A 23,124-nucleotide genomic window follows, 5' to 3' on the forward strand; every position below is an offset into this window, starting at 1 on the left:
CACCATTCTAATAGCCAAGGCCTCTTCTGACCTGGCTGGGGTATGAGTTGCAGCCACCCAGCTTCCTTCTGTACTGTGAGGTGAAACTTGGCAGTCACTCACCACATTGGAGGAGCCCCCTGAGGTTCCTTCCTATGCCAGGCTCACACCATGTGGTCACCCCTAGGGTAGGGCTGAGAAGGAACCAGACTTGCCCTTGTGAATTGGAGTTTCACCCCAACCTGTGGATCTGGATGACACACATACAACACCACAGCATCATGCATGACACAGTATTCCCTTTACCTGACATCAGCAATGTGAGGTTAGGACCACATTACCAACCCTTACTGCAGCTGAGTTACCCATGTGAGACAGGAGGACAATGAACGTGGGATCATCTTCTGTTCACATGAAACCAAAGTGCATGAAGGAGGGAACTGCACACTGAGCTCAGGTAAGTAGATAAGCAGGCATCCTTCCATGAGTAGGTTGGGGCGGAGGTGCCCCCTTCCCTTTTTTATGTGAGCTCCATGAACAGCCCCCCCCCATATGAATGAATAGGATCAATGCATTACCACCATACACTGTTGCTACTAATTGGAAACAGCAGTGACATGGATAAGAGAGGCTGTGTCTTGGGCTCCTGGCAAGTGAGGGAAAGAGATGAGAGGGAAAGGGGTCTGGTCAGCGGATAGGCTCCAAATTGCCTCTTACTGCACACTTGGTGCTTTGTAAGAACCAGATGGACGGGGAGAAGCAATCTGGACCAGGGGCACTATTTTTTCCCTGGAAAGAGGGCTGCTGTGATCTTTTAGCAGGCCAAAAGAGGATTAGAATACCCATCACAGCAGGCTGGAGAGGATAGGGTAGCAGACAGAGGAACTGGGCAGAAAGAAGGCAGAAGACAGAGGGACAGCTTGTTGGTTTGCCATCTCTCCCAAAGTTACGTTCCATCAGACCGTTCTAGATCACTTCACAGCAAGGCCGGACCTGATACAAAGAATCATGAGCAAGCTGAAAGAGGTGCCGCTATCTCAATTTTCCACAGGCAGCACTTGTTTGTTCTGCCAGCCTTAGTTTTACAAAAAATCAGCACTGCACCCTCTGCACTTGGCTGGAGTTCTGTCCCACCCCCCGCCCCCCACAACCCAAGGACACATATGGAAAAAAGCTGGAGTTCAGGAGCCTGTCAAGCAAAGAAGACTGCTTCATGGCCCTTCCAGGTAAGGTCAGCCCAGCCAATCTGCAGTGATTTTCTGTGTTATTCTTGCCACATGGTATACACAAAGGCTTCTGCAAGAACCTGCGGGAGAAGGAGCTGACCATTGCTCCAGGTGTTGGTGCTCCTTTCCAGCCTCCTTGAATGCACTGGCTCCATGCCCAGGCTGCACATCCCGTGCAGAAGGTGATGAGGATATTCTCCACAGGCTGATAGAGTAAGAGACCTGCAGGTGTTGCCAGCAGCCTCTGCTGTATCACGTCACCAAGAGAGTCCATATCTTAGTGATACAATATGTGCCTTACATGCCAAAGATCCCAGATTTAGCCCCTGGCATCTCCAGTTAACAAATCAAGTAGCAGATGGCAAGGAAAAACCTCTGCCTGAGAATCCGGAGAGCCGCTGCCAGTCACAGCAGCCTGCACGGCCCTGGTGCTAGACAAAGCAATGGTCTGACTTGCTAGAAAGTCAAACTCCATATGAAACGCCCTCTGGAGCCTCACAGAGTTGACTTCAAATGAAATGCTTCTCAGGCTGGAGAAACAAGAGACTGTGGAAGGTAGCTAAAACAACACCAGGGCATTTCAACCTGGCAATCCAAGCTCTCATTAAATTGCAGCTTATGCAAAAGTTTTCCTCTTTAAACACGAAGGCCCTCAAAATAGAAAGGAGCATTGTTATGCACACCTACTTTTATGTACACACGCACAATGTGGGGGGGAGAAAAAGCTGGGAAATAGACAGCCTCTGAGATTTCAAGCAACAAACCAATCTATTATTTTATATGGTGCTTCTATTCCTGAAAGGCTCATAGCAACCACAAATTAGGCCCCTCTCCTATCTTCTGACCCTGCCCTGACCTCCACTGAGTCATGACCGAGGTAGACACTTGAGGTGTGTTTGGCTTTTTATTCATAGTTTCTGGCTGAGGGCAGACACTACCCATCTTCCACTTCAAACTGATCTCTAAGTAACCACTTAGCTATAAGTAGAAATTAGCAATTAGAGCTTTATAGAATAGAAACACAGGAATGAAAAAAGAATTTTTTTAAAAAAGGAGAGGAAGGACTTGGAGGTTTAAGTAAAAAAATAGTGTACTAAACTTCTGTATCTAGAGTCTGTGATCCTGAGTGGTGGGCTCACTTGCTTATCCTCTTATTTACAATGATTGAAAGAACTGGTTTAGTTCCCAATGATTGGGTTTTGTTGACAATCATCTCAATTTTTTAAAAGGGCAATCCTAATCTCCCAGTGAATTACCAGCCCATCAGCTTGCTCTCTGTAATACGCAAGATTTATGCTAAATACTTAAGTACAGGTGCAACCTATTTATCCACGGATTTTTTATCTGCGGGTTTGTCTCAACTGGAATGGGGTGGGGGAACTGAAAGTCACACACACCTTTGCCAACTTTGCCCTTCGATGGCATCTCACTCTGTTTCCAGGCAGCCCAAAACACTGCAAAAAGGCTCTTTCCCTGGCACAGGCAGAGAAATAGCCCTGGAGCCATGGAAGAGGCTCCCCTTGCAAAGGAACAGTAAGACTCCTGGAGCACTGAGCTAGCAAAGAGGCTGAAGAGGGGAAGTGTGGGGCGGAAAACCTCTGCAGCCAGAGCACGCGCAACAATGTGGAGCGCTCTCTCTCTCTCTCTCTCACACACACACACACACACACACACAGGGGGAGGTGTGGTAGCAACAGAGGGGACTGCTTTAAAAAACCCAGGGAGTGTTCGCCCAATCGCCCCCCCCAAGATGGTGCAGGCTCTCCTGCTCCAGCCGACACAAACAAAACGATCCGCACTTTCCTGGAAGTAAGCCCCATTGACTAGAATGGGGCTTACTTCTGAGTAGAAACGCATAGGACGGAACTCCTAAAAGCTCAGCATCCCACCTGTGAAAGAAGCGGGACAGCTAGCAACGGGGAGGGCTGAGTATGGCGAAAGGGAGGGGATTGATAACAGCTGCCTTAGTTTCCTTCCATCCAGAAGTGTCAAGTTGCAGCATATTTTTGTATCTCTATGGAATTTAGCACAACGTGTTTTTTGTTAATTATGCCGAGTCACGGAACGGAACTAATGCAGATAAATAGGCTCCACCTGTAATAAGCTTTCTTCCTGGATCATTTCTCAGAGTATTCTAGGTCCAGAGCAAAACAGGTTTTTGTCAGGGCAAATCAACATTGGATAATTGTTTGATCCTATCTCATTTAGTTCATAAACAGATTAAGAAATCCAAAGCAAGACTCTATGTGGCCTTTCTTGATCTAATAGCTGCTTTTGATTCTGTTGCTAGAGATCCTCTTTGGTCTAAATCAGGTACCCAAACCCCAGCCCTGAGGCCACCTGCAGCCCTCGAGGACTCCCAATATGGCCCGCAGGGAGCCCCCGGTCTCCAATGCACCTCTGGTCCTCCAGAGACTTGCTGGAGCCCGCTCTGGCCTAATGCAACTGCTCTCAGTGTGACGGCCAACTGTTCAATCTCCCATGTGAGCTGTGGGATGAGGGCTCCTTCCACTGCTTGCTGTTTCACAAGTGTGATGCAGCAGAAGCAAAAGAAAGGCTGGCCTTGCTTTGTGCAAGGCCTTTTATAGGCCTTGAGCTATTGCAAGACCTTCATTCATTCATATAAGTTCCATCTCTAATATAGCCACTTATGTAAATATATTCAAATTTGAAATGTAAATTAATTCCTTTTTTCCTGGCCCTCGACACAATGTCAGAGAGATTATGTGGCCCTCCTGCCAAAAAGTTTGGACACTGGTCTAAGTTGGTCTAAATTAGCTAGCATGGGGATAGACAAAAGACTATTGATGCTAATTAAGATCTTATACTCTTAACACATCATGTAAAGTTAGATAAACTCGGAGTGGTAGTGTAACACACCGCATTGTTATAAACAAAGAGGTTAAACAGGGATGCATCTTGGCTCCCACGTTATTTAACCTGTTCCTGAATGATTTCGCCCTGACCTTGAATGCAGTGGATGGTCATTGCCCAAAACTTGGGTCCTGCCAAGTGCCGCTATTATTGTATGCAGATGACACAGCTCTTATTTCTCAAATAAGAATTGGCTTAAAATGCCTACTCAGTAAATCTATACAGTATTTTATAACCAACAAGCTACAGATTAATTACTCTAAAACCAAAATCATGGTTTTTGCCAACAATTGGAAACCTTTTAATTGGTCATTTATGGGCAACAAAATGGAACAAGTAAAGTCATTTAGATATTTAGGCATTAATTTCCATTACAAGCATTCATAGGTTTCTCATTGCAATGCAGTATACATCAAAAATTTCATCTCTTGCAATCTCTTGGTTTTTCTTTAATCAAGGTAATAGATATGTCCCAGCTGCCTTAGAGGTATTTAAGGCAAAGGTACTTTCACAAGTTCTTTATGGCTGTCCAATCTGGCATAAGGCCTTGAAATGATCAATTGAGAGCATACAGGCCTCCTTCCTGCAGAGGATCTTGGGTTTACCAAGATGTGTCCCATACCCTATTTGTCTTGAAGTGGGTATTATTTGTCTTAAAACACTGGCTTGGCTGAGATCAGTAAAATTTGGGTTGCAACCTTTTTCATCTCTTCCCCCTCTGGGCTAATGTACCAGCTCCTGACTGATTCAGTACTGCCTGTGAATGTTGCGGATATACTCACTAAATTCAAATCAATAGAACTAGACACAGTAAGCTTAGGTATGAGTGGTTTAAATGAAGTTTATAGGACTATTAAGGAAAGATTGTTTGATACTGAACGTCAAGAGCTATTCTGTGCAGCTAACACCACATGGTCCCCCTCTATCTGCATATCCCAGTCAGTTTGGGGAAGCCAGCTGCTTTTTTTCATCACTTGCAGTGCCCACAGGCTTACAGAGCATTCTCCCTTGCGAGATGCAATGCATTTCCCTCAGCTCTGCTAATGGGCAGGTTTAGTGGCGTTCCCCTTTCAGAGAGATGTTCCTGTGACAGAAATTGTGTGGAGACACCATTTTTTTACTCCCCACTTCATGACATCCTTCGTAAGAACTATCTGGCTCCACTGCTGAATAAAATGCAGGGTTGGAAGGATTTGATAAAGCTTCAGTCTCTTCTTTCCACATTGGAAGCCAACACTCTGGACAAGGTTGCTAACTTTGTCTCTTGGATATTAGCGGGATGGAATCCTGGGTCCTCTGCTACTTTATGGTGGGGAGGTAATGGATGATTATGACTGTTTTACTTTATTTTTTGTCTTTGTTGTTGTGTTTTCTAATTATATTTCATTTATCTATGCCAATAAGTCTTATGTATATATGTATGTATGAGTCAGATCTGAGCTGACTTTTCTGTAGTATTTAAGTCCAAGGGTGTCTGTGGCCTGTTTTGTAACTTTGCAAAAGTCTCATATACACAGAACAGCTACTTCATTGTTTCTGAAACATCTGATAGCAAAGGCCCACTTTTTTCTCTGACTGCTGTTTTTAGTATGTGTTAATATGTTTTTATTTGTTTTTAAATTGTTTTTAATATGTTGTAAGCCGCCTTGAGTCCCTTCGGGGAGAAAGGCGGGGTAGAAATAAAGTTATTATTATTATTATTATTATTTTCTGAATTGAAATTGAAAACATGCGTCACCCTTAAATTCAGAAAGGTTTACTTTTACTGTGTGCAAAAGGACGATGGCCTGCACTCGGAGAGACCTACCACCTGTGCTTCTGCATGAGTCACTGTTCTGGGTGTACCTCCTTTGAGAGATGGTAATTCTGTCAAGTTTCTGCATCTGATGTGAGGGAACCACACCCAGTGCAGAGACACACTGGGAATTATCCCCCCCCCCACACACACACTGGAAGCTGGTGGGGAAAAGGCAAAGCCAATACTCTAAAAATGATGCAGACATACAACTTTTTAGGGCGGAGGGTAAATACTTTGAGCTCACAGGAGCTGTTAATTATTTAATTACAAAAAAATTAACTCTGGGGTTAATGCTAGCAGTTTCCTGACAGTACAAACCAGCCCAGTTGTGTTTAGTCAGTGCCACCCACCAACATGGTTTCTTTCCAATGCAGGTATTATCGTGAGCATACAACCCCTTAAGTTCTCCATCATCTCAAGTCTTAGTTCACTACACGGTCAGGAAAAGTCTTATTGCTTATTAAGGATGGAATGGCAGGACACACCAAGGAGTTGCAAAAGGGGCAATTGCTACACTACCATTAGAAGACGAAATAAAGCAACTGACTGAAACAGCACCAAACAAGAAGCTGCTGCGAACTGTGGTTCACCGACAAGTATATCTGTATGGCAGACAGTGTGAATAGTGGATAAGATTTCTACCAAGATCAATAGAATGTAGCACTTAACATGCACTTCAATGGTGTTTACACACACCTAAACACTCAAGAATTACAGTGAATGAACCATGACAGGAAGTGGAAAATTCAGCCATTTTAATACTGCTTTGAATGGCAATATCATATCAGTATGCCACTATTTGCATTTACAAGTGGTCATTTCTTTTAGTATGCAAAGATTAAGTTGACAGGAAACACCAACCAAAGGCTATCCAGAAAGTGGTGGGTTTTTGAATGTGAATAAACAGACCGATGAATTTAGATTCAGTCTCTGCACAGCTGGAAAGCAGGCTTCACTGACAGCTACCCAAATGAGCAATAACCCAGACTTTCAAAAAGACATTTAGTTCTAATTAAACACATGTGCAACATATGTAATTTTAAAATATCAACCTTCAGCTGTAGCATGACCATGCAACAATTTTAAGAGTCCACACCAGAACTATGTTGTGATCTCAGTTCTGAAACAATTAATGGATCTCTGGGAAAGCTGCCAGAAAATTATAATAATGTATCAGACAGAGAGAAAATAAAATTCATTATTTGTGGCAATCTGATCTTGCTTTATCTTCCCCTACTTCAAGCATCTGTGGTCTCCTTCCTCTACTGAAGTGCCCATCTGCTTAATTTCTGTCTGGCTTTTAAATCATACATTTCAGCAACCTTGTATAAAGCCATTTGCCTACTCACTTATGGTCAGAATTGCCTCCAGACAATCAACTAAAGACATTTATATAAATTGATTGTTTTACTCTGGGGCACAAATGACTGATAGGTATATGCAATCACATGATGCTAGTAAGAACATGTGTGGGCTAGTAATTCTTGTGTATGCTTTTTGTTCAAAAGTACCGAAACTGAGATTAATTCTGTGAGAGCAGACCTATCCTTCCTACCCTCCCCAGCTGATGCAGCCATGCCAAAAAGAAATAAGCTGTATCCAGTGGACTGGCGAGTGAATTGGGAATTATTTCCCTTTATGCCTCCATAAGCCTCATGCGCCCCAATGGGTCTCCTTGGACCTGCGCCAACTCTGAAGCTGGTGCAAGTCTGATAAGAAAGTGGCGGGGAGGGGATAAGTTCCAGCCATGCCATTGCCACTGGATCCACTCCTTCCTGCCACTTCCCACCCCCATTCCTCCCCCCACCCAGTTTTGCCCCCTCCCCACCCCCACTGTGTGCTCTGTCAGCTGCCATTTTACAATAGTTGAACCTGTTCTGCTGTTAACCCTTACATGTGGCTGCTAGTCCTGAATGGGATTGGGCTGTGTGTTCTCATTATCTCCTACACTACACCAGTTGTTAGCAGGTATCTCTTTCACACCTTCTATTACTAGTTTAATAAAATATGTTTGGTTAAATATGTTGAATTCTGCATACCCATTTCTTCTAGGTGTCTTACAATCTCTTCCCTCCCCACTATTTGTGCCACTTTTCATTTTCATCAGGATTTTTTTCCTATAAGGAAATCATCATTTCCTCTCTGAGTTGTTCAAAGAGTATAGTACCAATTTAAGGAGTGTTGACACAGGCATGTACACACACACACACACACACACACACACACAAACACCTTTGCACATCCTACAAAGAATATTTGTAGAAATATTATTTCTGACTGGTTCTGTCTACAAGGCATGGATGAATGGAATGAGAGTTATACATTTTTATGATGTGCTGTAAGTGTACATCACCACCACCAGGAAATAAGTTCTACTCTGTTCAGTGGTACTTACTCTTCAGAAAGTGTGCACAGGATTGCAGCCTTAGAGCTTTAACAAAGAACATTATGAAAGCAAATGCAGCTTCAGTTTCAATGGAATCTGCTGTCACCCAATCCTGTGAGCCCCTTCTTCCTTCCCATGCCTAATTCCCTAGATTTGGGAGTGATAGTTCATGTATGACAAGTGCCCCAGTGCATCGCAAACAGCACTGCCACCTATCCTATCCTACTCTATCCTAAGCTTAAACCGTTCCATGTTGGTTCAGCTTAAGTTGGTTTGAACAAACATTCCAATGCCTGTTTAGGTTGGCTGAAACTACAATCATAAACCTATTCACTCAGAAGCAAGATCCCTGAAATCAAGATAAATTATTTCTAAGTAAACATGAAAGTAATTAGGGTTCAAAAAATGCTACCTGAAAATGAGTTATTTTACACCTGTGTACATGTAATTGTCCAATACATGTGCACACACGTATTACACGTATTGGCAACCTTCAGTCTCGAAAGACTATGGTATCACGCTCTGAAAGGTGGTTCTGGCACAGCGTCTAGTGTGGCTGAAAAGGCCAATCCGGGAGTGACAATCCCTTCCACACCGGGAGCAAGTGCAGTCTGTCCCTGGTCTGTCTCCCTGGCTATGGGCCTTCCTTCTTTGCCTCTTAGCCTCAGACTGTTGGCAAAGTGTCTCTTCAAACTGGGAAAGGCCATGCTGCACAGCCTGCCTCCAAGCAGGCCGCTCAGAGGCCACGGTTTCCCACTTGTTGAGGTCCATCCCTAAGGCCTTCAGATCCCTCTTGCAGATGTCCTTGTATCGCAGCTGTGGTCTACCTGTAGGTCTACCTGTAGGTCTACATGTGCACACAGATTGTTAAATTGATTGATATGAACTACCACCTCTAGCATTCATAATACTATGCTGTTTTAGCCACAGCAGGACCTCAAGCAAGATGGTTGGAATCAATATGGAACAATGCCCAGGGTGCTAATCAGTTCAACACAAACACAATTGGAAAGTTGCCAAGGAAGTCCAACCCAGACACATCTGACTTCAAAGGACGGGAAGCTCAAAAATAAAGCAAGTAGTAAAAAGCTGAAAGGGAAAGTAAAGACAGTCAAATCTCTCCCAAATGCCTGAAAGACATAGTTAAAATTACAGTAACAGAACCTCAACTAGAATGTATCCCGTTACGTAGGTAAGGCCTCACTAGCTACAGGAGAATGCCAGCATGGCTCACTAGAGGAGTCAAGGACGCAGCAAAAGGCAAGAAGCCTTCCTTTAGAAAATGGAAGTCTTGCCCAAATGAGGAGCAACAAACTCTGGCACCAGGAATGCAAGCTAACAATAAAGGATGCAAAAAATAGATATGAGGAGAGCATGTCTAAAAATACTAAGTCAAACAATAAAAACTTCCTTAAATACATCAAAAACAGGAAAGCTTCCAGTCAGGCAATTGGATTTTTAACAAGGGAAGGTGAAAAGAGGACACAGAGATTACAGAGCAGCTGAATGAGTTCTTTACATCTGCCTTCACTACAGAAGATGTAGGACTGACACCCGTGCCTGAACTGACCTTCTCACAAGTCCAAAAAACAGAATCAAATAGAACTGAAAAGGAAACAAGGTTCTAGAGCAGTAATTTTCAGTCACCGTGCTGCGGCACACTGATGTGCCGTGAATGGTCTTCAGGTGTGCCACTGGAGTTTTGGGGAGGGTCTTATATTAGTAGGGCCATTGGGGGATATGAGTCCCTGGTATGTCCCTGGTGAGTCCCAAGTATGCCTTGTCAATTGTCAAAAAACTGATATATTTTCAAAAAACACTGATGGAGAGAAGTACACCTTTCACAAAGGTTGCCGGTGGCCTGTGAGGACCAGGATGTTGGACTAGATAGGCCTTTGGCCTGACCCAGCAGCGCTTTTCTTATGTTCTTATGTAGTCTTGGGACTAGTTTGCTTTGAAACCCAGAAAATGAATTTCTCATTAGGCGACAACTCTGGCCACAGAAGCCTTAGTTCCTACATTAGTTGTATATAAACTGCCCAGCCCACCCTGTTCTCTCCTTTCCACTTTACATTTAGGCTGATGGGTTCTGAGCTGTCTGTGACAAATCAGGAGAGAGATCTTGGGCTGGTGGTGGACAGGTCGATGAAAGTGTCAACTCAATGTGCGGCGGCAGTGAAGAAGGCCAATTCTACGCTTGGGATCATTAGAAAAGATATTGAGAACAAAACGGCTAATATTATAATGCCGTTGTACAAATCTATGGTAAGGCCACACCTGGAGTATTGTGTCCAGTTCTGGTCACCACATCTCAAAAAAGACATAGTGGAAATGGAAAAGGTGCAAAAGAGAGCGACTAAGATGATTACTGGGCTGGGGCACCTTCCTTATGAGGAGAGGCTACAGCGTTTGGGCCTCTTCAGTCTAGAAAAGAGGCGCCTGAGGGGGGACATGATTGAGACATACAAAATTATGCAGGGGATGGACAGAGTGGATAAAGAGATGCTCTTTACACTCTCACATAACACCAGAACCAGGGGACATCCGCTAAAACTGAGTGTTGGGAGAGTTAAAACAGACAAAAGAAAATATTTCTTTACTCAACGTGTGGTTGGTCTGTGGAACTCCTTGCCACAGGATGTGGTGATGGCATCTGGCCTGGACGCCTTTAAAAGGGGATTGGACATGTTTCTGGAGGAAAAATCCATTACAGGTTACAAGCCATGATGTACATGTGCAACCTCCTGATTTTAGAAATGGGTTATGTCAGAATGCCAGATGCAAGGGAGGGCACCAGAATGAGGTCTCTTGTTATCTGGTGTGTTCCCTGGGGCATTTGGTGGGCCGCTGTGAGATACAGGAAGCTGGACTAGATGGGCCTATGGCCTGATCCAGTGGGGCTGTTCTTATGTTCTTATGTTCACTTCCCAGACCATTGAACCCACAGTAGAAAAAGCTCAGATTTTGTCAATAGTTTACGCATTGTCATCACTGCCAAAAATAAGTTCCAGACAGGGAGGAATGCACATTTGTATTGCTACACCATAAAACGGAGAGGATAAAAGCAAGGACAAGTGCATGTGTATTTTTGGGTGCTGATGAACAAGCAAGAATTCCTTGTGCCAACAGCCAAAAGGAACAATCTATGAGGCCTATTTTAAGATAGGTGTTAAGGCTCTGGGAGACCATTCTTCTTTGAATTGCATTTATATGACAGTTCATGGTGTTCTAACGCTGGTCTAATTATGTGTAGCCAGACCTCAGATATTCAACCAGCTAGAAAGGTATCTCTGGAGAATAAGTCAGTTAGGTCGATGGTCTGCAGTGGCAGTTTTTTAGATGCTCTTGTCATTGTCATCTCATGGGAAAAAAGTCATGCCCTTGCTCCTAAGAAAAATCAGCACCCAAAGAAATCCCCAGCATTTCCCATCAAGTTTCACGTATATTTAATGCTAATAGCTGGAAAACAGCAATTTCACCGACTGGGGTTCAAAGAGTCTCATCAAAAACATAGCTATCTGAATAGCCCATTCTGTTCTTTCTAGGCATAGCATTTGTGAGCTGCTAATCACAGCGGTATGTAGGCCAGAACACTCCCACAAATAACTCAGTTTTTTTTTTAAATCCCATTTGTGACTGGGGAATTCTTTTCACTGTCACTATCTTTTTGGTAGTGCAGTCATTGGCATTCTGGATATACTGCTGTGCATATACCCATGTAACAAAAACAATGTTAAAAAGTGTCCTTAAAAGATAGCCTTAAGTACATCCCTTTCAATGGTCACTATGAACTTTTTAAAGATTAATTTCTGAGCATTTGAAACAACCCCCCCCCCCCAATAATTAACATGTATTAAGATTCATTCAAGTGTGGACACGCATGCACACATCACCAACACTCATTCCTCTCCTCCCCCACCAAAGAATGTCACTAGCTATATGTCAAAACATGCCATTCAAGGGCAGTCCAATCCTAACTCGTGCTGGAACAGGTATAGTATTATAATGCCGTTGTACAAATCTATGGTAAGGCCACACCTGGAGTATTGTGTCCAGTTCTGGTCGCCGCATCTCAAAAAAGACATAGTGGAAATGGAAAAGGTGCAAAAGAGAGCGACTAAGATGATTACGGGGCTGGGGCACCTTCCTTATGAGGAAAGGCTACGGCGTTTGGGCCTCTTCAGCCTAGAAAAGAGACGCTTGAGGGGGGACATGATTGAGACATACAAAATTATGCAGGGGATGGACAGAGTGGATAGGGAGATGCTCTTTACACTCTCACATAATACCAGAACCAGGGGACATCCACTAAAATTGAGTGTTGGGCGGGTTAGGACAGACAAAAGAAAATATTTCTTTACTCAGCGCGTGGTCGGTCTGTGGAATTCCTTGCCACAGGATGTGGTGCTGGCGTCTAGCCTAGACGCCTTTAAAAGGGGATTGGATGAGTTTCTGGAGGAAAAATCCATTATGGGGTACAAGCCATGATGTGTATGCGCAACCTCCTGATTTTAGGAATGGGTTAAGTCAGAATGCCAGATGTAGGGGAGAGCACCAGGATGAGGTCTCTTGTTATCTGGTGTGCTCCCTGGGGCATTTGGTGGGCCGCTGTGAGATACAGGAAGCTGGACTAGATGGGCCTATGGCCTGATCCAGTGGGGCTGTTCTTATGTTCTTATGTTCTTATGGCCTGCACCACATCCAGTGCAGGTTAGGAAGTGGCTGTGGTGCAACTTGGAGTAAGGGTATATTTATCCTCTTACCCCTTGTCATGCGCCAGCCACCCCATGGGGCTACTCAGATCTGTGTAAGCAAAATCGCTGATGCAATTCCGAACAGCCCAGTGTAATGCCAGGCTGGCTGGGATGGGGGTTAGGATCCAGCCTAAGTTGCTGAGGCTGGTCTATCTGTTGGCCCTCTCTCCCCCATCCCACCCACCTAAAAATGCCCTCCCACCACCCTCTGCAACAACTTGCACCAGCCACTCTTGGCTGGCGCTTACTTACCCATGCCTGGGTGAGATCCAGTGCATGTTCTTGTACTGGCCCTACCCAGCTCACAAGAAGGTGCAAACATGCTTTCCAGCACATTTGCAACACGCCTGGGCCAGTGCAAAGGATTTGTGCTGACTAAAGAACAGGTCAGGATTACGCCCGAAGTTCCCAAGATACGTACTAGTTCCATTCCAGAGACCTGTCTAGAAGTCAGAACATACGTAGATAGAGATAACCAGCTCTTGCTGGCCCAGTGCTATCATGCCTGTGCCAAAGCCCCACCACAAACAGACTGAAAAAAGTCTGTAGACAACAAGAGTGCCGACATGGCCATCCATAACTCAGTGGTCAAGTGTACAAGAACACTAGAACAGTGTTTCTCAACCAGTGGTACAAGTGGTACCACTGGTGGTATTTGAGATGGTGTCCAGCAGTACTCACAGGGCCCCCAGACCCCATCCACCTGAACAGTGAGACCTGCAATCAGTAGGAGGCTTGGCAGGCAGAGCTCCAGTGTGCACTTTTCATGCGCTTGAAAAAGGCCTCCCACCTGCCCTGAGCTTCTTACTGGTGTTTGTTGCTTTGCATTTGGTCTTCCAATCTGGAAATAACTGGTGATGACATCATTGCCAGTTACTTCCAGTGGTAGTTCCAATAGGTGGACCATGCAAAGTGGTACAGTGGGGGACAAATGTTGAAAAAATGCTGCTCTAGAACCTTCCCCACTCAGAACCAGTGATGAGGATCTATTTCTCCACCACCCCTTCCATCTCTCTTCGGTTTCCACATTCTATTTTACATACGTGCACAACTTCCAAGAAGTAAAGAAGATACTCAAGAAGGGTTGACTAAACATGCTATTCCCTCCCTGCTATTCTCCAATGAATTGAGAACCTATTAGCTCTATCAACATTGGAATCTATGGTTTATTATAGAAGACAACTGTGTACAGATATATTTTTGGATATTTGGCAGCACTTTTTAGTAGTGCATGCATAGATTGTTTATTAATATCTTTGTTATAGGTTGCTATGTTTATTTGTATGTTTATTGTGTACATTATATATTTTTTTTTACCTTTCCCCCTTTTATTGCTCGCACTGGATTAGTTTCTTTCACTGCTATTGTTCTGTCATTTTATTATCCACAATAAAGGGGGAATTTTTAAAAAAAAAATAAAGGGCTTGTGCATGTCTTTCTGAAGTTACCCTCCTTTGTTCTGAGCTGAAGAAAGAAGCTTCTAGTCCACTTGGCAAAAATGGCAAGGGGATATCTGGCAATATAATGTTGAAGCCCAGATGTTTTTTCTCAGACTAGATTCTAATCACTAGAACCAAGTGAGTTCCACACAACCCTATATTAAAGAATCATTGACCCTGCTATTAAGAAAAATAAGTATCTGCTACTTTTCAAAAGTATATCTACTAAGAGTCTACTAAGAGTCACAGGCAGCACAGGTACAGGGTATGAGGACACCTTAACCTAGACACTATGAAGCCTGTCTTCCAACAGCATGTGATAGAATGTAGACATTGCTGATAATTATACTGCACTTTCTAGATCAAGATGCCAAGGTACTGCCTACTACAGGGTTATTCTATTCATGTCAAAAGGGATTTGCCAAACTTTGTAGGTTACATGACATACCTGAAATACTAATGCTGGCTCCCAAGTCGTTCTATAATTTAAGTTCTGAATTGCTACAAGGCTCCACAGGAAACTGTAGGGCAGTTTTGCAGTGCAGAAAGTCAATTTTCAGGAACAAATATTCCTCCACTTGTAAACTGAGATTACAATGAAAGCCTCTTGAATTAAAGAGGGAAATGGGGGGAAAGGCTATGTCATCCTGGAGGTCTTCTTTTAGGATTAACTGAAAAACTTCTGCAATTCTGGCTGAGCAATTCTGGCTGAGACCCACAGCATACCCTCTATTTGTATGCATTCTCCACAGTTTGCAAGGTTACCATAACCACATGTTTAGATCTACGCTTTATTTTAAAGTCCATTAGTGTGATGCTTTGAATATACATTTGCTTTCCTAAAACCAGTAGCTAAGGGAAGAGATTAAGTATACTCTCCAAATTGATTACAATGTTAAGACATTCCCATATTTGATGGCTGGACTTCTGCCTTGCAACTGACGATTGGTCACTGATTTACTGTTGCACCAAAATGACACTCCAAAACAAGAGTTGAAGGCTTGGTACTAAAAAATAATAATATTTACTGAGATTAGAAAACGTTTTCATGTTATGCAGCACACGAACTAGTATTTTCTGAGTATCAGAAAAACAGATGGGAGACAATAAAAACAGACACTTTTTGGAGGAAAAAAGTTGTCCTCTCCATTCCTACTGGAGAAGTCAAGAATTCAACCAGAGATCTTTGGCATCAAAGAATGTGCTTTCCCCACTGAGATCTGGTCAATGCCTACTGAAATATGGCCTTATTTCTGCCAATTTACTGTAAACAGATGCATACACACTCTGAATGTGTGTGGGGCAGGGGGCAGGAGAAAGGTCAGCATAGGAAAATATGTACTCAACTCAATGGCAATACTGCTACTACTTCTAAAGGACAGGTCTAATTTTACATATCTCATCCCATTTCTTGGACAATTTGGCCTCGGTGTGCAGTAGCAAGAAAAAGGCACCCAATGGGAAGGGCTTAGTACCCTGTTCAGAAACTGGAATGCCATTCTGAGAAGCAAGCAATGGGCTATGGGCCAGTGCTCCAACCCTTCATAGTATCCTGCCAGGTTCTGAAGTCAAAATGTTTTTTTTCTCTAGGATGGTGATCTAGAGGGACTGTAGACATACAGATCTAATATGGCCCTGAGGATTCCCGTTGCTTACATAAACAGTAGTTTACAGAAACACACAGAAAGAAAAAAATTACTGGAGAAAACCACAATTCCTACAGAGGTCTATTGCGGAAAATGACCAGAAACTGAGAACCAATTTATGAAGAACATGGTCGCAAAATTCCGAACTGTGCCACTTTAGTGGTGTCATATTTTGTAATGCTCCCTTGCATGCAGTAAAGACTAGCACACCGGAAGCATAACTCACTTTTTGATATGTGCTAGAAGATTTTTATAAAACGTTTTTATACATGGGGGATCATTTAAAAAATGCAACGTTTTCACAGCTATAGCCTGATACCTTTCCAAACGGCATCACCTCAGGTAACCAGTGTGTTCAGCATAAGGTGTAGATTGGCTCTGCAGCTGTCAGAATAGTTCTAATACAGGACACGCAACATCTCCAGTGAAAGATGCTGGGACTTAAGCTCAAAGGCCCCAAGTCACTAACCTCAGCACTGCCATTTGTTTAACATTTTTATGGATGATTCCTATTTTAGAAGCTTTGTCTGTAAAAGTAGAAAACTTATTGCAGATGGAGTTTGTCCACATTTTCTCATAAAAACCAAAATGCTCTCTCTTTCTCTCCCCCCCCCACATTTGCCAGAGCTCTAGCCTGCACATTTCAACAAGCATATGGTATCATTTAGGCAGGCAGTATTTTGCTATTTTTAATTAGCATGTAGTTATCCACTCTAAGCCTCTGGAATTAGTGCAGATATAACCCTTCCAGACACTCTCACATGGAACAGTCAACGGCCCTAAAATTTTCCTCCAAAAATACTGCTCATTTTAAGTAAGAAGACTTGAAATGCAAGTTAGCCTTGAGCAGATTGTACCCAAGTCTTGGGGGGGGGCAGGGGGAGGGAATTCAGCCCATGTACCATTGCTTATGTCTGGGTGAAGGAAGACTCTTTACACCAATAGCTCAGTGCAGGTTAGATAGCACTCACCCTGACTAAAGAGATGCTATGGAGCACGTGGTGGTCAGCGATGGCCACCCTTTCGCAAAATTAACACAATTTTATCCACATACTGGCACAGGTTTGAAGGGGAGGAAAAACATGGTCTCTGCCTATCACAAGTCTTCCTTCCACCAACTTCAGACTGAAAGAACGTGACTTCACCAAGGCCACCCAAAAGAGCCTTATTGCTAGACTAGGGTTTGAACCTGGGTCTAACCCCACCCAAATGCAAGTTTCAATCTTCCATACCATGTTTGGAATCTTTTTCTTTTTTTTTCAAATTAATCAACTTATGCTTAAGTAGTGAATCCTCTCTTCCACATTTGGCACTATTCTTCAAACAAAACTAATTTTAGGGTACAAAACACTATGAATTCCAACCAATGGCATGCTGTCCCATTATTCTTTCAAAGAGCACGTTGGTGTGGGTGTAAAGTCCCAGACAATCCTGATAACAAAAACCATCTGAAAGTTAAAATATTAATGAAACTTGAAATCCGAGTAAAGTCAAACCAATTTGGCACCTATTGGTGCTGCCTCAGGACCACAAGAGATGGCTTTTCAAGAGAAGTTTTATCCTTTTCAAGAGATGTTTTATCCTTTCAAGAGAAGATTTATCTTCTTATTTATTTAAAATTTTTGAAAAGGCTAGAGGATTTATTTGAAGAACACACCAAAAAAAAGCCAGGCAGAGAATACTTAGGACATGCTCTTAATGTCTTGCTATTATTCCAGTCTGCTAAAGCCATTTATTCCTCTTAGCAGACAACCTGTCTGCTATGCACTAAAGTTATATCTCTTGCTGCTCAAAAGGACTGGAAGCCATTACCATCCAGTAAGGACCTCCCTTCCAGTGGGCCCCCTCCAATACATCATTCTCAAAGTACTTTAGGAAAAATGGGGCTTCTTTATGCCTTCCCTGCTAGCAAGATAAAGAAGCTGGTGCAAACCCCTCCAGGGAACAATAGATTTTCCTACATAAGCTTCACACTTGGTGCTGCTGACAGCTGCCACATGAATTGGAGCTTATTTAACACTCAACGCTGTTTTCTCAAAAATGAGTCTCCCCCACCCAAAATATTAGGAAAGGGAGGGAGAGGGGAAAAAAGGAAGAAAACGTAATGACCTCAGCCAAGGTATGGTATGTGCCAGTTACTCGGATGTAGCTAGACAGGCTCCAGATGCTGGGTGACGATGAATGCCCAAGCTCTATTTGGCTTTCAGTGAAATCCAGGCAACAAGGCTCACTAGTGAACTTCCTGGTGTACAGTAAGGCCTACAACTGGATTATATTTGGCCTACTTCTTTTGCACAAAATTCTCCATTCCTCATCTAGCGATGTGGAGTTTTTATGTGGGCTTTTCTCCTCATTTTGAAAAGCAAAAGATGGGCCCTCAGAGCAAAATGAGATAAGAAGGAAATTCCTTTTGGGATCTGCTGTCTCTGGACATTTCTTTTAAAAAGCAGCCCCAGACCTGAGGGACAGGATTTCTGAAGCAGGACCAGGGCTTTTTTTGTAATGGAACGCACCGGAACGGCGTTCCGGCACCTTTTTTCCCCCCTCCTCCTGGCCCCCACCTTTTTTCCCTCCCTGCGCCACCCAGCACTGCTGGCTAAGGAGGGATTCGAACCTCCAACCTTGTGCTCCACAGCCCAGCACTCTCTCCATTGGGCTATAGGAAAGCCTAGAGTTACAGTGTTCAGAACTAATATATAAGGTCCTGATCCCAGCTGGTGGCCATCAGTGCCTCAAGTATTAGTTCCAAACACTTTGAGCCTAAGACTTCCAATGGCTCAGTTACTAAAGTGCTGGTCTGTGGAGCCAGAGGTTGGGGGTTCAAATCCCCGTAAGGGATAATTTTTTTTCTTCTTTTTTTTTTTTTAGGTGGGGAGGTAAATAAATAAAAGATTACACTTGTTAATCTTAAACTTGTTCTTGTAAGTGGGTTCCTGCACTTTTTATTTTATTTTTTTACAAAAAAAGCACTGCCCCTGCCTCACCGCACTCAGCTCTCGCCTGAGCCCAGCCCGCCTTTCCTCTCCCCGCGCTCTGCTTCCCCACGCTCAGCTACCAAGCCGGTGAGGGCGTGGGGACATGTGCTGAGGAGGAGGAGGAGGACGACGAGGGACAGCAAGCCAGGGAGACGGGTTGCAGCACCCAGGTACTGGCTTGGCAAGAGGAGGGGGGGAAGGAAGCTGGCTGGTGCAGCCCCTGCACCTGAGACAGCCTAGGCATGTCTACTGAGAAGTAAGTCCCCTTGTGTTCAGTGGGGCTTACTCCCAGGAAAATGTGGATGGGATTGCAGCCCAAGCCTATGCAGGTCTACTCAGAAGTAAGCCCCCTTGTGTTCAGTGGGGCTTACTCCCAGGAAAAGGTGGATGGGATTGCAGCCCAAGCCTATGCAGGTCTACTCAGAAGCAAGTAATTCATTCATTTTTATAGTTATCAATATAAGGCTTGGCTGATCTAAATTAATCAAGCAAAAATTATTACTAATAATTTAGTAGCTTTGTAATGACATCAACAGGAGATTTAGGTTTTTAACTATAAATGGGGAAGCTTAAGTGTCCTTGCTGCATTATAACAACACTTAGGAAATATGTATTCCTCTGTGCAGTAGGTCAGATCATTGTTGTCTATTAATTTTTGGTTTTTTTAGACTATATTTAATAATCACTATTATTATAATGGGGAATGGGGACATAGTAGACAGGGGAAAGGGGGGAACCACAAAAGATGGGTTAATGAATTGATTAAGTTATGAAGTTATGAATCAAAAATCATGTGGTCACACACCCTCTATTGGTTCAAGATGAGTTGTAAAATAGATTATATTCCGGTATTATATAATTTATCTATTTTACAATTCATCTTTTGTGTTTATTCTTCTGCTCCCCCCTTGTGTGGGAATGCTTATATTGCGCATTCATTGTTATCTGATCACATATTTCTCTCTTTTTTTGCACCAATCATGTTTCAATGTCTTGAGCCAATAGAGGGTATGTGACCACATGATTTTTGATCCATAACTTGTTTATTAATCAATTAATTAACCCATCTTTTGTGCCCCCTCTCCCCTGTGTGCCAATTGATTTGGGTTCAAACAAATCTGTAGAGTGATGTAATGTAATCATTTTTTATATTTTGCCTTCATCAATTGTTTTAACCAATATTTATTAAATGTTTTAAAAGTTTTAATTAATTTTTTTGGTTGTTACATATTTGCAAATACATGCAACAAGCCGTGATATAATCCTTGCTGTGTGCTCCAGAGGTGGTCCGTCTCTTTTTGTTCTTCTCTCTTGAAGATCTCCCCTCATTTTCTAGTTCTTAAGTAGTTGGGGAATGGGGATTTAAAGAGAGAGAAATGAGATGAATAAATAAATAAATAAAAGATTTATTTTATTTTAAATAAAAAAAATATTTTATATATTTATATATACATACATTATATATATATATATATATATATATATATATATATATATATATATATATATATATATATATATAATATTTTATTTTAAATAAATTTATAAATAGATAAATAAATAAAATAAATAAATAAATAAAAGATTAACAAGTCGTGAGTTCCTGCACCTTTTTTTTTTTTTTACAAAAAAAGCACTGATCAGGACCATAGTGCTGGTGAGCCTATCATTATGTCCCCCACCAGATTCCTCAAAGTTATTGGCTTCCCTATTAGGGAAAGCTTACAAGTACCCTGCAAAATAGATTTAAAGAGAGGATAAGCGGCAACAGCTTGACTTTCATTGCAGAGAAAATCAGTGCGGAGGCGGTAGGCAGCAGGCCTCTGAAGAGGCAATTGCCATCATCACATGCACCAAAACAGGACCCCAAAGTTTGCGACTTCCATAGGGTTTCTGGCTTGTTAAGCCATGTAGACCCCTTACAAACCAGAACTGCCTTATAGCCACTAGATAGCCATGCGGCCTCATGTCACCAAAACACCCTACTGTCCTCTAATATTTGACGAATAGCAATGTAAACTTATGAGCAGAGATAATTAAGTAAGCAACTCCTGATCTGCAACTAGGCTATCCAAAGAGCACTTGCTTTTTGGTCAGCTAACAGTGGAGAGGGTTTTGGTGGGAGAGAAGGCAATGTTCCTGAGGTCTGAATTGCTCCAACATAGCAACAGACTCACTTCAGAGCAATAGAAAAGAACACCGCTGAAATTAAGATTAACAAGAGACAGGCACACAATGAAACTTTCCACCATTTCCTGGGGTTCCTTCTACTGCCACCAAACAGAAAAGCAATCCTAAGAAAGACAAAGGACCACCAGAATTTGCTTTGCTTTTAGTTGGTGTATTTTCAGAACTCATTTGCCAGAGGTTTGCTCTTCAGGCAGAGAAGCAACATAAGGTTTACACTGGGATTAAAAATGAATAAAGTGGTCCAGGAAAAATAAAAACATTAAGCATCAATAGCTGTGGGAGAGGCAGTGTTTTCTTTGACCCAGAGCCTACTGGCTTGCATGTCATGACATGGCAGACGCTGAACCTGGCGGTTTCCAGCTGTGCATGCCACACACTGAAGTGACTGTGTGAAAGCAGAGGCTATTGCAGTCATATATAAATTACATCCCTGCGAAAGTAACGTCTGATGTGCTCAAAGCAACGTGCAAGAAACCAATGTGCATCGGTCTTCACATGACCACCTTATCAAGTGATACCTAGAGGTCAAAGCCGACTGCTGTAAATGGGGAGCTGAAGTGAAACTCCTGGCAGGACTGGGGCCAAATCCACAGAAGGGTCAATCAGAGGCAAGGGCAACTGCAAGAAACCCACCCAAAGTGGGGCCTGAGCAAACATGCAAGCAGGCAGCAGAACAAGTAAGGGGTCAGAGAATGGAACTGGAAGGGGAGCAGACCAGCAGAAACACAGGAAAAAAGGTTACAACACTACTCAGACAAAACAAGAATCTAACTTCTGTCTGCACAGGGAATTAGGAAGTTATTTATCAATTACATGTATTGGTCAGGAGGCTGGAATCTCAAACACCACTACGCAGTGCCCTTCTTCCTCCCCTCTGCAGCCCTGAGTAGCTCACCACATGCCCAGGTCAGGACAATCCTGACACAAGCAGCAGCTATGAAGCTTCAGGATGATGCCTTGCTGGTTGCCCAACTTCTAATCATTTTAGAAAAAAATATTGAGAGAGTTGGGTGGACCCAGATGGCAAATGGCTCCTTGAAGGAAAACGAAGCACTAGGATAGCACATTCTTAATAATACTTTGTTGCAACTGGTTTAGGTCTGGAAAACCCCATCAAAGCAGGACTTTTCACAAACTGGTCTGTGAATTATCTTTTGAACTTAATGATTCAGTACTGTGGTACATGAGTCAAAGCACCAAAAATGGTGAACCGCTGCCATCTGTGATGAGTAAGGTTGCTAGTGATTTGGGGGGGCAATATTTATACCCCAAGAGGTGACAATTAGGTGGCAGATTTGTAGCACACCCACCTTGTGCACGACTGAATTGAAAATCCATTTGCTTAACACCAATTTCAGCACGGATTCAACCAGTGTTCTAATAACTGATGCTTTCTAACCAAAATAGCATGAATATTGCAAGTCTTACATCACTCTCATAAGACACCATATCGGAAAGGTTTCAGAGACACTGGATACAAGAAACCCATCTGATAGGCTATTAGTTTTAAAGGGTGCATTCACTCTATGGTTTCAGTTTATTTCAATGGGATATACAGCAGCTCTTGCGCTGCTTGTAGCTTCCATGTCTCCCACCCTATTGCAATGAAATGTTCGCGTATTCTATTGCTCTCTTAAGGCATCGTTTTTAAGAAATATAGGTCAAAAATTCAGCATTTTAGAGGCAATGAAAAAGGTATGCAATTAGAACAAGCATTACCTTTATTTCAATGGGAAAGACCCAGGAACATTTTTGCTGTTTCTGGGCTTCCCATGCTAGTAACATTAACACTCCCAAGCTTTTCACAAGCCCTCCAAAGGATAAGATCTTTCAAATTTCAAACACAGAGATTTTTCA

At 42.9% G+C, this 23,124-nt stretch overlaps 1 protein-coding gene across 2 annotated transcripts in view; it reads right to left on the bottom strand.

The window, feature by feature from the left end:
• PALD1 (phosphatase domain containing paladin 1) overlaps positions 1-23,124 on the bottom strand; it is a 130,782-nt gene that overhangs the window by 22,378 nt on the left and 85,280 nt on the right. The window lies entirely within an intron of this gene.

The sequence above is a fragment of the Tiliqua scincoides genome, chromosome 3, assembly GCF_035046505.1.
Source record: "Tiliqua scincoides isolate rTilSci1 chromosome 3, rTilSci1.hap2, whole genome shotgun sequence".
Lineage (NCBI taxonomy): Eukaryota > Metazoa > Chordata > Lepidosauria > Squamata > Scincidae > Tiliqua > Tiliqua scincoides.